General features: G+C 45.2%; 1 protein-coding gene across 2 annotated transcripts in view; it reads right to left on the bottom strand.

Moving 5' to 3' along the window:
* LOC144938181 (catenin beta-1-like) overlaps positions 1-15,469 on the bottom strand; it is a 40,360-nt gene extending 24,891 nt beyond the window's left edge. Inside the window, exon 1 of one of the 2 annotated variants that reach the window (XM_078865972.1) lies at positions 15,219-15,469. The gene's annotated coding sequence lies outside the window, so the exon portion shown is untranslated. The remainder of the gene's footprint in view (positions 1-15,218) is intronic. The other variant, XM_078865973.1, reaches the window with a different exon arrangement.
* Positions 15,470-17,120: the final 1,651 nt, after the last annotated feature.

The raw sequence follows: 17,120 nt of genomic DNA, 5'->3' as shown, positions 1-17,120 counted from the left end.
CGTATTCTCAAATCTTGTAACTCAAGTTTAACCCACTTCCCAATATGGTATCGACTGCAAACTTGGTATACTTATGTCATATACTGATGACAATACTATATTATATCATAAAACACATTTTAAAAAATTTTGTATATGTTATGTTTCGGCTTGGCTCTAATTGTCCACGGTCCCTTAAGTTATGGAAAGCCTCGGGGCCACTTCCTGGAGTCGTGGAGTTCTTCCATTGCTAGTAGGGTACATTTCATACAAGCGTGTTTTTAAAAGTTTTTTTTTATATTATACTTCTACTGCTGAACGAGGGCCTTGGGAGCTGTTTGGACCATACCTCACCGCACTCGACCAACGTGGGTTGGTGAAAGTAGAGGGAGCCTAGCAGTACGGTACAACTATGGCTCCATTTGCCCACCACGTGGCCTGTAACGTGAGCACGGTGCGTGCTCATCCGAGAGCACTCCGAGTCTCCACAACGTCTGAACCCAGGAGGAGTTCAAGCCACCATCCCTGCACACATTTCATGATTGTGACACCATCTACCACCGGAGCATCTGAATCCACCTTAAAAGTTTTATGCCATGTTCGCGGTTTAGCACGGAGGCTTTCGCGACCAATATTATCCATAATAGAAGGGAGAGGGGTTTGGGTTCAATCGCGTAATCTATAACCAACACAAACTCTTATGGCCATTTTAGCACTCTGCTTTAGACGCTCTAAACGCTCCCGATAGAACTCATCATTCATTGCAGCCTGTAACAACGTGGTCCAGATGTCTTGTGACCAGCCATTTCATGCTCTATAATATTTTTAAAAGTAAGGTTTATTTACAACAGAAATGAATATGCAAAAGGAGAAACAATGTTAGGGGTCAAGTAATTGTGGATTATCAGACATCTGGACCAACCTGTACATTAACTCAACTCTGCCCCCTCCCCCCACCGGAAGAGACCATCACTGGACCGTCTTCATCCTAAATGGCCCCTTAAACAAATCCTCTCATTACCGAAAGGACCACTTAGTTTATCTGACTCCCTACCCGTAGCCCCTGAAGTGCCTCCTTATTCATACGGGGGAAAAAATCAATTTCCAAAAACTTTGGTCAAAATAAAAATGATTTCCGTGTTACTGCTCCACGTTTCTGGCCCACCGCTTGCTTCCCTCCCCCTTCACTCCCGTCACTCTTTAGTCCTCTATTACAGGGGTGGGGAACCTTTTATCTGCCCAGGGTCATTTGGATATTTATAACATCATTCGCGGGCCATACAAAATTATCAACTTAAAAATTTGCCTGTTATATTTGGTCAAACATTTAATTAACTCACCCCTAATGTGATGGCTGGAACTGATTCTCTTTGGTGAGGCGTGTGACGTTAGCTGGTATTGATGATTTTGATTTAAAGCTTTCGTGACTGCAGGGATTCAAATTCTTGGTTATTTCGGTAAAGTAACGTAGAAGGGAAATAATAAAATAATAAAAATATAAAACAATAAAATTCTCACGACGTTTCGACTGCAACACCTGATGATGATTTGCTTGTGTTGCAGTCGAAACGTCGTAAGAATTTTTCTTTTCTAGCCTGCGCTATTACTCTGTTACGATGTTTTTTCCCCTCGTTATTCATAAATGTGATTGTTTTATTTCGATTTAAAGCTTTCGTGACTGCAGGGATTCGTCTTCTTGGTTCTTTTGCTAAAGTCACGTAGAAGGGAAATAATAAAATAAAGAAAATAAAAATATATACTTTTATTTTATTATGCTTTATTTTTATTATTTTATTGTTTCCCTTCTACGTGACTTTACCGAAAGAACCAAGAATATGCTATTGATGATGTTGCTACTCGCAACTGCGTTTCCAGGTTTGCTCCTAGATTTATTGAAATTCGAGTTCCGCCTGCGGTTGCCTTGGCAGGGCCACACCAAATGATTTCGCGGGCCTTATATGGCCCGCAGGTCGGACGTTCCCCACCCCTGCTCTATTAGGTCAAACCACAGATCTTACTTGCGCCTGCACTTTTTTAGGCGCCTCTTGCTCCCACGTGTTTTGTACTTTTTCGATTCGCGTGTGTTATGCGTATGACCAGTAAATGCCTCGTTTATGAGTTGTGAAATATTCCTTAAGGACAGTTTAACACGTAAGCTTTCGCGACCAATATTATTCATAATAAAGGTTTGTTTGGGGTTAGATCGCGTAAGTAGCATTTCAATTACTTAAGGACCCCTGTACCCTGAAGGACCCCTTGCACCCGTTTTCTGCAATGCCGATTTTTTTTCTTCTTTCGCTTTTGGTTTCTACTGTGCTCACGCACCACCACCACCACGGATCTTCATTGTCACATAGCCGGGCAGCTGTCTAAACGGGACGATCGGTGGAACAAATCAAAAGCACATTCCTGCGGAGGGAGCTGGTAGGAACGTTGGGTTGCTCGGTCAATGGCCAGGGTCAACGGCGGCGTGGTGTATCCCACAAATATGCCCCACTGTGAGGGCGGGCACAAGCCGGCGTGAGTTGGTTAAACGTTGAGTTTTATAAGGGCACCACGGGGTGACCAGCCCCTCCCCACCCAGCCCCACCCAGCCCCACCCCTCCCCACCCCTCCCATTTCTGGATTCACGACGGACGGACGGACACAATAATCCCTTGTGGGCTGGTGTAACCAGGAGGTTCCTACCAGTATAAGCTCAAAAACTACGCCGAGCTTCCGATATCCGCGGACGAGATTGGACGCAATTCCGTGTGATCACTTCATGCAAGGGCACTGATTACACGCAGCTGCACAGGTGCCACGTTGGGCATCCAGGTGTTTGTAGTTGCACGCATCTCTCTAATAATAATAATTACCGCGTTGAGTGGCGGTGAGTGGCGGTAAGGGGCGACTGAACCTAATTGATACCAGTGCTCGCACAATCATTACGCACCGTCACTCGAGTGGAGCCTCGCTGGGAATAAACTCAATAAATAAAAGCTTTTTTTTAAACGTTTTTTTTTCACAACTTCGTTTCACTCGCGGTCGAGAAGTACGTCAATGATGCGGCGCCTGCTCCCACATGGACGCTTACTTGAATTAATTGATTACTTTATAAATGAATCTTCAATGTACAACTTCTGTTTGTGTGGAGTGAGGGTGCCAGTAACTCGTTGACACGGAGCAGGCGCGCCTGAGACACGTGGCGATTTGAGACACGTGGCGATTTCAGAGTTTAGGGACCGTGGCGTTTTTCACCTACACAAATATATATATAAATAATAAGGCGTCCATACAAAATGTTAATTGTAATAATAGGGTTTTCCCCCTTTTTTCTGGCAGCAAAACTGAAACCTTTTTATACGAGGATTCATGTCTGCATTAACCACAATACCTGCAGTCAAATGCAAACAAAGAACACACGATGATAATATAAGCATTGTCCTTGAAACTGATTGGTCCACACCAAGGGAAGGCTTTCTTTGAAAAATGTTAATTGCTTTAAAGTAGCTATTTAATTGATTTTCTGATGCCGATTCTGATACAGGCATGCATTGTCACCGGATCCGAGTACGTGTGCAAAATGTTGAATTTATTGGACAACAGGAAATAGAGTAAATTTTGATTACAATATTTGACCACGACAAACATAGAAGTCAAGTTAAGTAAGTAAAACCGTTGAAAAAAATTGTGCCTTCGGGCTCATGCAGAGAAGAGCAGAGAAAGCAACTTGCTCCGTGCCATACAACTTCGTTTGTCGTGTCGCTGAAAACAAAGCTGGGCTTATTTTCAATTCGGCAGTGTGCACGCAAGCCTGCAGTTCAGCACGCAATGATGGGCCATCTGTTAGTCGACGCTGGGCCAACGTTGATTGACATTAAGCTAACGTTGGCCCATCGTTTTACCGGGCGGCCCTTTGTCAATCCACTGCTGGACGAGTGAGAGTAGAACTACTGTGCAATGGATTTTACCGCACTGCCCTCTGTTGCCCCAAAAAAATTTGCTCCCCTTGTGTGCATCATCGTTGAAAGTACACGTTCGATCCCTCTTAAAATAATTGTATAGTTGTGGGTACTAAGGTGTCGCAAAATAATTTAACAAACCTGTAACGTAATCGACCGAATTATTTTCCATTTTAAACATATCTATTTAATTCGCTTTCCAGTCGTACAGTAATTTTTCACGTAATTTGAATTGCAATGACACAAATCATAAACTGTATGTGGTTAAGGGGACCACTGGCGCGCAGTGGTTATTGCACTGAGCTGTGAATCCAGCGACCTGCGTTTGATTCCTGACCAAAGCTAAGATCAGTGGCGAGTGTTATCTCAACCAGTTCTGCCCCAACCCCCTCTCCCCTCCTCCAACCTCCATGGACCAGCGAGGTCATGAGGAGATCTTGTTACTTTTATTTACTGTAATACAGGTTTCCTTCGCTTTATGCGGTAGATGCGTTCCAAAAAAGAGCACACAAAGCAACACCTTAATAGAGGTGTTTTTGGGTTAGATAACGTAAACATATAAATGTGTCGTTAAACCCGCCACCACCCGACACAGCCAACTAGTAAGGTTTGTCACGTAAACAGAACGTGCCAATTCGTCACTAGTACAGCACACCGGTGTGTTGGAGAGCCAAGCCACAACATCTGCATTCTGAGTACGACGTTTCGCCAGTAATTACAATTAGTTTCATCAGGCGACAGTCAGATTTGTGGAGAAGTCCACCTCCCTGCCGAATAGCCCATACAGCACACACAATGTTGTCCCGCGTCCGACCGCATAGCCGCATACGAGTGAATTAAAACCGCATAGACTGAAATTTGGGTCGAAATAGGGGAGCAGAATAGACGCGAAATCGCGTAAACCGAACCCGCACAAAGCGAGGGAAGACCTGTATATTGCGTGTACCTGGCAATTCGCAGAAGGTTGCGACCTAGAATACATTATCTTTGGGAGGGGGGGGACCTCAATTGGAACAAGCACAATGAAACAACACGCATTCGTGCATGCAGAATATACACAGCCTGTGCCATATTCACACCACCAAGGTGACCTTGGCCCCTCCAACTCAGTGTTGTTCCCCTAGGCAATTGGGGCGGGGGTGGGGGGGGGGGTGTGATGCGTCAGGGGTCCGGCTGGTGCCTCCTATTTAATTGTGAGAGATGAGCGTGCGTAGTATCGGCCTTGGGGGTGGGGGCAGCCGGGAGCCACGGGTCATCGTCCCTCTGAGTAATCCGCGTTAATGAGGTTCCGCGACGAGCCTCTCTCCTCGGAGCGACAATCAAATTCACCTCCTCGAGGTGTGGATTCCGTTATCTCTGCCGCAGGGCAAAACGGTGCGCGGCGGCGCGCATTCACACACGGGTCGTTACGCTGGGGAGTCACTTGGAAAGAAAAACAAAATCAAACAACGAATTTAATTGTAAATGTTTTTGTGGGTTTACTCTGCAACGCACCGGTGTGCTCAGAGCCGGCCCAGCCACTAAGCGACCCTTGCAATTGCAAAGGGCCCCGTGGCCAGCAGAGGGCCCCCTAGAGTCACTGCTAGCTAGTGGGTGAAAAAAATCATACATCAAAGGGGTCTCCAACCAAATTTAGCTTAGGGCCCCCAAAGGTCTAGGGCCGGTTCTGGGTGTGCTGAACGAAAAACCAATTGGCACGGTTTGTTTACGCGACAAACCTGTCGGGTGGTGGCGGGTTTAAATGTGCATTTGTATTTACGTGATCTAACCCAACACAAACCTCAGTGATGTATAAATAAATGAAAATTTCAGTCATTCTCCATGCTCTGATGAACCAAGGTCTCCCCGTGCCATGGTGGTTTAATTTACGACGCTTCGCCGTGTAGGTCAGTGCTGGTTGGTGAAGAGAAGGGCTGGCAAGGCGTGTTATACCATCACTCACGACTAATGTTAGCCTTGGTCGGGAATCGAACTCAGATTTGTTTTGGGGGGTATTGGCGCAGCACGCTAAACACCACTGCGACACCACTCCATCCTGTTTCTCGCTGAATAATAATTGTGTGTATATTTTTGTTAATTCAAATTTGATGGTGGAAAAAAAAAATTCAATCTGCATCGGTAAAAAAAAACCTCACAAGTGCTGTGCTTGGAATAATAGACAATGCTTGTTCTCATAACCCCTGGACGGCCTTATTTTACTTAAGCATAATCTCACCAGAATACATTGTTTAAAAATCACATTTGTACATGAGTTGTTAAAAGGATATTTGACTACCGGGCTGCTCGTTCAGACGTGCACTCTTGCACGCTTGTGCAAACCTGCATGACAATTATGCATGACCCACTTTCCCGTTTAAACATGATCTACTTTCAAATACTATCATTGCAAGACATCAAAAATTACCGGCAAAAATATATATATATACCCTGGCTTGTTCAACATAATTAACAAAAAAATGACATCAAGTTATATTGTCGTATATATCACTTTAAAAAATGTTTGGCTTTTTTCTGGTTTCTACATATAATGTGCACGTATAATTAAAATGGTTCAAAGCTAAAATACACCTATATATAACAGCCACGTCGGTTAGTGACCCAGGCTCCTGTACAAAACTGAACGAGCAAATCCAGTCTGAATGACCTTCACAGAGTCAACCGTGTCATGCCCTACTAGCAAAACATTTAATGTACATTAACACAATTTACCCAAACAATGTTGAAATGGGTCACTTTGAGGTTGGTTAATTTCTTAAAACATTTAGCCTAATATTTCACCTTCGTAGCTTATGGTTGGTGCACATATTATAATTATCTTCACCCTGTGAGCGGTTCGGGAGCCTTCATGGTGACTGGGAAACTCAATCCGATGTTCACAAATTTTTGCACGGACATCATATTACATTTCAGAATCAGAATATTTCTTTATACTGGAGGAATCCGATGAACTATAAATCTCCTTTTCACAGATGTACAGTAGTTTCACAGTTTATCACTCAATGTATTATATTAAACGTAGTTAATCATATTAAATCTAGTTTTTCACTTAATTTAGCTGCATTACAGCTCTGACAATGTAGCTACGTTTCAGATCTGACAATTCACACATTTGGTTTCGCTTCCAAGTGGCAAACAACGGCTCTGGCAATGTCGGGCAGCACACTCGGTGATCATGGCTCCGGATTAAACACGCTTGAGCGTTCTCTGCCTGGTGCATGTCCAGCACCCACAGCAGTGGATGAAATCTGGCAGATATCGATGGAGAAAATGTCAGTTAAATGTCACCAAAAAAATATTTGTTTGTACTGTGGCTCCACAAGCCTGGTATTTAATGGGTTCTGTAAGGGTCGATCGAATATTGAACACTCTATGTTATGAAACCTTTGGATTTTTTTTGTTATTACTGGGAGGGTAGAGCAGTGGTGCAGTGGTTCCCACACTACGCTCTGAACCCGAGATCCTGGATTCAATTCACGGCTATGGTGGAGGGTATTACGACAAATAATTGACATCAGTTGGTGACCTTACCTAAAAAACAATTGTGAATCGCAATAAAAAATATGCTCAAACAACCCCTCTGAGTAAGGAGATAAGCAGACAATATATACTGGACATCTGTTAAAAATAGCTTACTAGCTCATCAGATTCCTCCAATCTAAATAAAGATTCTGATGTCTCCTTCATATATCTTTCTCTCCACATCGATAATAATCATCAGTATTAATTACTCAACCCATTGGGCCGCAGAGCCTTCTGGGAGTGAATAATGTAAGCATGATTGGTTTCGACAAACAGTGTCTCATCAGCAGGCAGGCCCGCTTGCCTCAATGCTGGTGAATCAGTGATCTTGATTACTTACTTTTATTGACATATTTGCCGTCATGTGGACCCATGACCAAATTAGGAGCTTCTAACTATTATTTTGCAAGCACGGTTAATCTGCAATCCGAATAATCTGCCCAATTAATAATTATAAACAAATGCAAACGGTATGCGCCACTAAGTTTATGCACCTTGGAATTTTTGTTCCAAACAACACACACACATGCGCAAGGAGGATACAACATCTCGTGTGCAAAACAACATCAGCATGTTCCCGAAGAAGTCCCTTGTGGTCCTCTTGAATTAGGTCAGCATAAAAAAAAAATCGGAGCAAGTGTGACCGACTGTCAGCAGCAGCAGTGATGCAGAGATGGACAAGTGTGGACGGTTTCGTCCTCATTAGGACTCTTCAACACAGCATAGCTGTACCAATGCCCAACACTGAGCGATTTGCCTCGAGCAACCATATATGTGGGACCCCCCACTTCCACACTGTGGAGCCCATTAGCTGTGCTAATGCCAACAACAATCACATTTTTCTTCTTGGTTCTTTCGGTAGAGTCACGTAGAAGGGAAACAATAAAATAATAAAAATAAAATATAATAACATAAAAGTATATATTTTTATTTTCTTTATTTTATTATTTCCATTCTACGTGACTTTACCGAAAGAACCAAGAAGACGAATCCCTGCAGTCACGAAAGCTTTACATCGAAATAAAACTATCACATTTATGAATAACGAGGGGAAAAAACCATCGTAACAGAGTAATAGCGCAGGCTAGACAATCTTCGAATGTCACGACTCAAGAATGCACGGCATGGCATCATGCAGTGTTGGTGGGCAGCTGCACACACACACACATTGAGAATGGGGGGGGGAGAGAAACTTAGCCTCGGCAATAAATGCATCGACACGTGCTGGCAGTGGTGCCCCCACTCTGGACGATCGCAGTGTGGCGGTTGAGCACATGGATGGAGCAAGATTACAGGCCCTGGTGAGAACGATGCCACAGTCCTTCCCAGCAGGGTAGCATTTGATAGTTAGGCCATCTCAAGTGGGCCCCCTTTGGCTTTCACTGAACGATTTGCGTGCTCACTCGAACGGCGGTGAGAGCAAAGCCACGGCGATGATATTGTAAAGCAAATCATACTCATGCCACTGTGCAAATGGCCGTTGCTTCACCAATACGTTACAATTTTTGAGGCTGCATAAAGCAGATAGGAGCGATGAAATGAGTTCGTGTGCAGGTGCCACTTGGATTGTTGCATCACGGAACTGTGAAAGATCGGTGACGACTTGAGGAGCCCTTAAAACTAAACCAAAACTATTTTTTTTATTTTACTAGGTAAGGCCCACTGAGCTATATATCTCTTCTTCTTGGTTCTTTCGGTAAAGTCACGTAGAAGGGAAGTTATAAAATAATAAAAATAAAACATAATAAAATAATTCTCACGACGTTTCGGCCACAACGCAAGCAGCCGTCCGCTGCGTTTCGGCCACAACGCAAGCAGCCGTCCGCTGCTTGCGTTGTGGCCGAAACGTCGTGAGAATTATTTTATTATGTTTTATTTTTATTATTTTATTACTTCCCTTCTACGTGACTTTACCGAAAGAACCAAGAAGATGAATCCCTGCAGTCACGAAAGCTTTAAATCGAAATGTATATATCTCTTTGTCAGAAACGACCTGGCCTCAAATGATATCTCAACGAAGTGACTTACCATGCGGAAATGTACAACACCCAAATACTCTAAACGCATGTTTCTAAATGTGGAGGGGAAAACAGAAGGACCTGGAGAAAAATCGATGCGACCACGGGGATAACATGCAACCTCCAAATATACAGCAGGTGTCAGGGTCGGGATCGAACACCACAACCTCCTGTATATCAGGCGAGGTAGTTAATATATCGCCACTGTGGCGCATTTGTCCAGCAGCGGATTGATCATTGCTGATGGTGATGATGGAAATGCAGATTAGGCAAGGAATTGCAAAAAATTCCCTTCTGGGTCCTAAGATGGCATTCCACAAATGTGTCTAACCTTTTAACAATGAAACCAGAATCGATTGGAATGCACAAGCATTCCCGGCATTCCGAATTGTTTATTACAATACAATATAATTTGTGATAAAACAAAATGTGGCTGAACGCAATGGAATCTCAAGACTCTTTACAAAACAGTGGGAAATAAGGAGGAACATCTTTACAGTTTTTAACTGACGAGACAAATGGAACGTAGGTTGCCGAGTTCATTCTGCTGTGCACTATCCACTGTGCCACCACTCCCTCCAGTATTGCAAATTGATTTTTAAAAATGTATGAATATATTAAATATTTACACAAGTGTAGCGGGTTGATGGTCTCAGTCCGGTCACCAATGACCGCACAAGAATTTGATTCTGCACTTAGTTCGGCTCCATTTGCCTCAATTTCAGTTCTGAGAAATAACAATACAGTGTTAGCTTGATTCGTGTGATGAGCACTACTCTTTGAAGCAGACTACGTGGGGAGAGCTGTCCCCCACAGTGTAGACCAAAGGTCACTTTTTGGGATCTCAGAGGGAACCCCGTGGTATCTGCTTCTCTGGGCCGTTGTCCAACATGAAGAGTTGAATTGCTCTGAAAGAGATCCAAATCAATGCTCCGTCTCATAACATGACACCGATCGCACAAACAGGACAAATTATGGGATTTTTTTTTATAATTCCTGAGTTTGAAGTCCAGCAATAATTACTGAGGGCTTCCACACTTTAAAGCTACCACATTTCTGGGAGACTATTTTAAAAAATATATATATTTTATTAAACATGTTTTTGTATGTTACCAGTTAAGGCCCACTGAGCTGTCTAGCCCTTTTCAGAAGCGACCTGGCAACAAATAATAGCTCAACGAAGTGGCTTACAATGTGGAAATGTATAACAGCCAAATACTCTTAAACAAATATTTCTAAATGCAGAGAGAAAAACCGGAGGACCCGGAGAAAAATCCACGTGACCACATGACCATGCAACCTCCAAACATGCAGCAGGCGTCAGAGTCGGGATCGAACACCACGACCTCCTGTATACCACGCAAGGTAGTCAACATCTCGCCATAGCGGCTGCGCACATGGTGAGCTGGCAGCCGGTCAATCAGCTCTGACCACTTCCGATGGCCACGGCCACTCAGCCACGAGCTCCGTTACACACACAGAGCGAGAGATATCAGAACTCATATTCTCAGGTTTTTTCTCGGTAAAGTCACGTAGGTAAAACATTAAAAGTAATGAAAGTAAAATAAAACAAAACAAAAATAAAAATAAATATTTTTATTTTTATTTTTATAATTATATTTATTTTTATTTTTATTTTTATTTTTATTTTTGTTTTGTTTTATTTTACTTTCATTACTTTTAATGTTTTACCTACGTGACTTTACCGAGAAAAAACCTGAGAATATGAATCATTGCAGTCACGAAAGCTTCAAATCTAGAATATCAGAACTCTTTCCGACGTTGGGTCCACTTGCTTGCTGACAAGCCGCATCTGCTCCTCTGGCAACCCCACCCACTACTCGGGTGGCCCCGTCCTTTGCCGAGATCGCCAATTAAGTAGGAAGAACAGAAATGTTTCAATCGGGACAGGATCCCAATTTGCGAACATGCTTCGAGACACCGGGACAGCCTTCCTCAAACTGAGACTGACCGTCCCCCATCCCCCGGCCAAAGCGGGACGTTCTGTAGCTTCACCCCCGTTTGCTAGGAATCAAGGAATCTGCTGGCAATGTTGTAAGCGTTGGGCTCTCTTGGGCCAGACGGGACAGGCCGGGGAAGCAACCACACACGAGGGGGAGTTTGACGTCCCTCCCCCCTCGTCCACTTCACCCCCAAAATCCCCCCACCCCCCCGTGTCCCATCCGGAAAAGGAACAAAGCTCGGAAGTGACCAAAACGAAACGGTGCCATCGCCCCAAGTCGTCGTCTTCTTCGGTGAGAAACTCCGCACTGCACTCGAGTTAATACCGCCGCCTGTCCTGACCACAAATGATCCCCTTCATGTTTAATCGCCTAGCTGTTGGGGTGGGGGGGCTGTGATGCGTGCACATTGAGAATAGGTGTGCGTCTACTTAAAAAAAAATTTGGACGAGCGTTTCATAATCCTGAGTGAGTGTAGGGGAAACATTGAGATATATTTACAACAAAGCCCGTGTGCACATGTGGTACAGTAGACTCTCCTTTGTCAAGGTTTAATGGGATGGGGAGCTAGGGATGGCCCAGATCAATCAAAAACACAAATACTTAAAAACATGTAAATTAGGGCACACACACACACATATATATTTTTTTACCTTTGTGTAATGGGACTGAAGATGTCGAATGTGCAATTCGATTTATGTTTTTATCGTTTCTTAGAGGAAACGGTTTTACTTGCCGACGTGCTGCCAGTCACGTGGGCACCGAGTCACTGACCCTCGACGAGTGAGGAGCAGCAGCTGATTGGCCCAGTGCGTGCGCAAGAGATGCGAATGAACACGGTTCATCCGCAACCCGGAAAAGCGGCCATATGACTGTATTTTGAAACGTGTGTATTTGCACAACAGGGTGTATTCTATTCGATTTAGGGTTCGTATAGCAGCGCCTTTTCCAGGGCACTTTACAACGCAAGCCGACGGCGGTAGTCAAAGGCGCAGAAGGGAAGCGACGGGTGGGGTGGAGCGGCTGTCGGTGAGGGAGGTGACGGAAGGGATGAAGGGACAGGGCCTGGGAATGGAGCTGATGTTGTTGCAGCGGTAGCGAAAGAGGACTAAGATGAAGTGTGATGGTGAATGATATTAGGATGGGTGCCACGTGGATGAGAGGCGGCGGGGTATGATGGGGCGCATGCGTGAAGCGGTAAGATAGATAGCTGCTATGGCCGGGCATGGATGAGGGTAGGTGAAGGGTGATAGGGGCAGAGATCCGGTGGCCGGATAGTTGAGCTGATTGAGGAGCACAGCGGAGGGCTGGGGGAGAGATGTGGTTAGGGGCACATAGAGAATGGTGAGGCCTGGGAGCCGGGTCAGGAATTAGGGTCGTAGGATGAAGAGGACCGGGGGACTGGGCGTGGCTTAGAAGCGGGGGAAGGAATCGGCAGCAGAGAAGAGAAAGGACCTTGAGGGCGAAGCGAAAGGAGGAAATCAGGGGGAGAGTCTAACGTGGAGTGGGAGTTTGAGCCACGGTGCAACGGGGCAAGGAGAGAGAAAAACGAAAGCGAGACTGGGCGTAAGGAAGCGAAGGAACAGTGAGACAAATGGGAATATTGAGATCGGAGGGAGCGTGAAGGGACATATCAAGAAATGAGAGATGAGAGGTAGGGGTGGGGGGCAAGACCGTGCAACGCTTCGAATACTCGGGAAGCCGGCGAAATTGTTGAATGAGAGGAGGAGCAGTGGGATGTGTGTGGAAGGTTAAAGCACAGTGCGTGCGGCTGCGTTGTGGATGTGCTGGAGAGGGATAGAGGCGTAAGCAGGGAGACCGACGAGTGGAGACGAGGGGAGTGTACGAGGAGTTTTGGCAGCGGTGGTAGTGATGAGGGATGCAGATTTTCCTGATGTTGTACAGACGCCAACGGCATGCGCGAGTGGTATTGGCAACGTGAGAGGTGAAGGAAAGAGCGGAATCAAAGGTGACACCGAGAGTGAGGACGGAAGAGTTTGGGAAGGGGCTAAGCGGCGGGGGGGGGGTAAGAAATGGAGGGTACAGGAAGGGGTGAGCGAGAGGATCAAAAGAAAAGCGCCGAGATTTTGTAAGGATTTAGGTAGAGGAAGTTTTTGGGGTCATCCAGACTTGTGTGTAAGAGGATGGCCCTACATCTAGACCAGGGGTCGGTGGGCCTGCGGCTACGGAGCCACGTGCGGCTTTTGAAATATCGAGGTTTGATGTTTTTTGTGACAGCCGAATTAGAAAAAAATGGCTCTTCTTGTTATATTGATTACCGACTCGTGACCATGGGAGTCCAGTTTACCGTAGAAGTCCAGTTTACCATGGGAATCCAGTTTACCATGGGAGTCCAGATTACCATGGGAGTCCAGTTTACCGTGGAAGTCCAGTTCACCATTGAAGTCCAGTTTACCATGAGAGTTCAGTTTACCATGGGAGTCCAGTTTACCATGGGAGTCCAGTTTACCATTGAAGTCCAGTTTACCATGGGAGTCCAGTTTACCATGGGAGTCCAGTTTACCATGAGAGTTCAGTTCACCATTGAAGTCCAGTTTACCATGGGAGTCCAGTTTACCATGAGAGTTCAGTTTACCATGAGAGTTCAGTTCACCATGAGAGTTCAGTTTACCATGAGAGTTCAGTTTACCATGAGAGTTCAGTTCACCATGAGAGTTCAGTTTACCATGAGAGTTCAGTTTACCATGGGCAGGATTCAGTAACCTGCTGCTCCGGAGCATTATGCCGATCTTTAAGGACTGTTTTGTGACGTTGTTTATTGAGGATCGCCGTCTCGTATTCACACGCATTGAGGGTCTTGTGAAAAAAAAAAATTCTACGGAATTCGAAAACAAATTGCCTGCTCTTGTTAATTGGGTTTGCCGATCACTTATCTCGACCAACGGTTTCCCAACCCATGGTCGGCAGGCCGTGCGGGAAGTGGCCCGTGGAACTTGGGAAACAGGCATCACTTTCCAGAATGTAGTGATTTAAAAAATGACGGCTGTCATAATGACAGTCACCGGCATAGTTGACATGGCTAATATTCTGTCCGCTGATACTTTTGCCTGCATCTCACCAGATCCAACTTTAGGAATGTATCTTCTAATGTCGCTGTGAATCACTTTGGTGAAAGCAAGTCTCCTTGTAACAGACTCTGATACACAACATATCAATGTGAAAGGTGCAGAAAAATCTTGAATCGGTGTATATTAACTGCTGTGGCGCATGAATCAGAAAATGTAGAAATTACAAAAAAAGTGTGCGGAGCGTGGAAAAGTTCATTCTTGAAATGACACCGAGACATGAAGAAGAACGCACGGATCACTATTGCAAGTCCAACATATTACACAGTCTGTAGCTCCGATAACGCGTGCTTTTAAAAGCGAATTGGGATATAAAGCGATGAATGTATTCGGGAACAAATGTTTTTCTCACGCGGATGGGAATTTTATAAAACACGATTGAGCAAACAGAACTACGTCGCGCGAGTCGGAATAAGCAGTTGTGCGGCTGCCTCGGTGTAGCATCACACAAGGCGGGATATTGCTGGATGCTTCCAGATGCTACCCACGCGCCTCAGTGTTTGTTCAGCCCATTTCATATATTATTTATGATAACACGATTTCTCCATAACGCGGTGTTCTTCAGAAGCGCAACTACCACCGCGTTACAGGAGAAGAGACCGTACGTCGACTCTGAAGGAGAGCTAGTTCGGGGAGGCTACGTCGCTCGCAGGGACGATGGCCGATGGTCGTGACCATCGACGAAGTGGCAGCCGAAGGAGAGAAACGCACCGGAGAGGAGGTCCGTCACGGCGACAGGGCAGTGAAGTCACCTCGTGCGTGCCGGATCGAGATGGACTCGTTGGTGGCGCCTTGGGGAGGTCCTCATCCGGGCAGCGGATGGATCACGGCGGTGAACAGAACGGAGCGAACGGCCGTTTCACATTGCCGTGAAAAATCCGGCACGCCGAGACGTTAAAAGGACGGCGACGAGGACGAATCGCAACGCTGTGCTAAGCCAAAGCACGATCCTTCTCATGCGCCATCCTGAGACAACGGGGGGGGGAGCGCGGTGAGTGTGGTGGTAAATAAATAAATAAACCCCCGCGATAAATAAGCAATGAAGCAGTTGCGCTCATTTTTAATGGAAGCGCCCGCTTCGCAACCGGGGCCACAATTTTCACGAAAAACATTTTCAAAAAGATTCGGAGATGACAAAGGGGAGAATCCATTAAAAACAGACTACCACCGTGAGGGTGGTGGACCCTGACATGCTCGCGGGCTTACCGCATGCATAGGGATGGGGGGGGGGAGGTTGGCGGATCGCATGAGGATAGGAACAGCGCGCTATCTTGGTGCCGTGTTGATTTTGAATATAGAGTATGTGCTGCGAAATACATTGCCGTTCTGTAACTGTTATAACTGGTTCTCTGCTCCCAGCATTCACACACTCACACTGACCGGCGTGGTAAAGTATGGTCCATGAAACCCCCATGATCCTATCCATACCACATCATCATACCACTTGATTTTCTCATAAGCCTTAAGAGTAAGCCTATTCATCACACGTCACATACTGTGTTCAGTTATTAACCACGCAGTATTCCACCGTTTAACACACATCATCTTTTCATTCAGTCCCTTATTGTTTTCGACCATTAATAAGAAAGCGGAATGTGTTGAGGATAGCTTTAAAGGGAGACCAATCGAGGTGACGATATATCGTACGATGTAAGATTGTACGACATGATATAATGGTCATGTCTGCTTCGCAAAACATCCCTACATTGTGAGTATCATGGTGTGTGTTTATATTTTAAATATATATGTAATTCGAATTCTGAAATAACAAAAGCTCAATAATCAAATTGGTAAATAAACAGCTATTGCACTCAAATTGGTGGCTTTGAGAATCAAATATTTAGAATGAATGCAAATGTTATGCTAATGCTGCTGCAAAGGACCAACTGCAAAATGGATTTGCGTGCTCAGTCTACAGAAGCGAAATGGCCGATGAACCTCAGTCGAACATTCAGCACGACATTAAACGAACATAAAAAAAAACAAATTTGAATTAAATTTCGAATGCTGAATCGCGACAATTCACAGAATCACGGGGCGGGGGAGGGTTGAATAAATCTCAAGCACACCAGTCAGCTCCCACATTACCCATTCGGACAAACAGCGCCCTCTGCTTCATGCCTCACCACCCGTGGCAGCTGCACTGCACCAAATGCGGTGGAAAATCGGTTTGTTTTGGTGCCTGCTGAGCAGTAACCACAACACACGCGTACGTTGAATTTATTTCACACCGTACGTAGCCAACCGTGCTAATTTGAGATGCGGATACAATAAAGGGCCACGCTATCACCATTCCCCTATGGACAATAATCTCTCCAATCCCATCCAACCCCATTTAACAGAAGACACTGGGTCCACAAACTTCCCGCAGCAAGTGCTATGCTGTTGGCGATCGTCATCCTGACGTTTCATTCAATTCCTTTTCATTCGAGTGATCCCTCCTCCTCCTCCACTTTGTCAATCCATCTTTTTTCTAGTTCATCCTTGCCTATTTTCTTTCACGAGCATTGCCAATGATTTTTCCAGATTCCTGTTTGGTGGCGTTTTTCTGGCATAACCGTTGTCCTTCCCCCCACACCTCCGATTAGCACGGCCGGCTATGTATGGTGCGAA

The sequence above is a fragment of the Lampetra fluviatilis genome, chromosome 21, assembly GCF_964198595.1.
Source record: "Lampetra fluviatilis chromosome 21, kcLamFluv1.1, whole genome shotgun sequence".
Taxonomy (NCBI): Eukaryota; Metazoa; Chordata; class Hyperoartia; order Petromyzontiformes; family Petromyzontidae; genus Lampetra; species Lampetra fluviatilis.
This window is presented reverse-complemented; position numbering and strand designations above follow the sequence as displayed.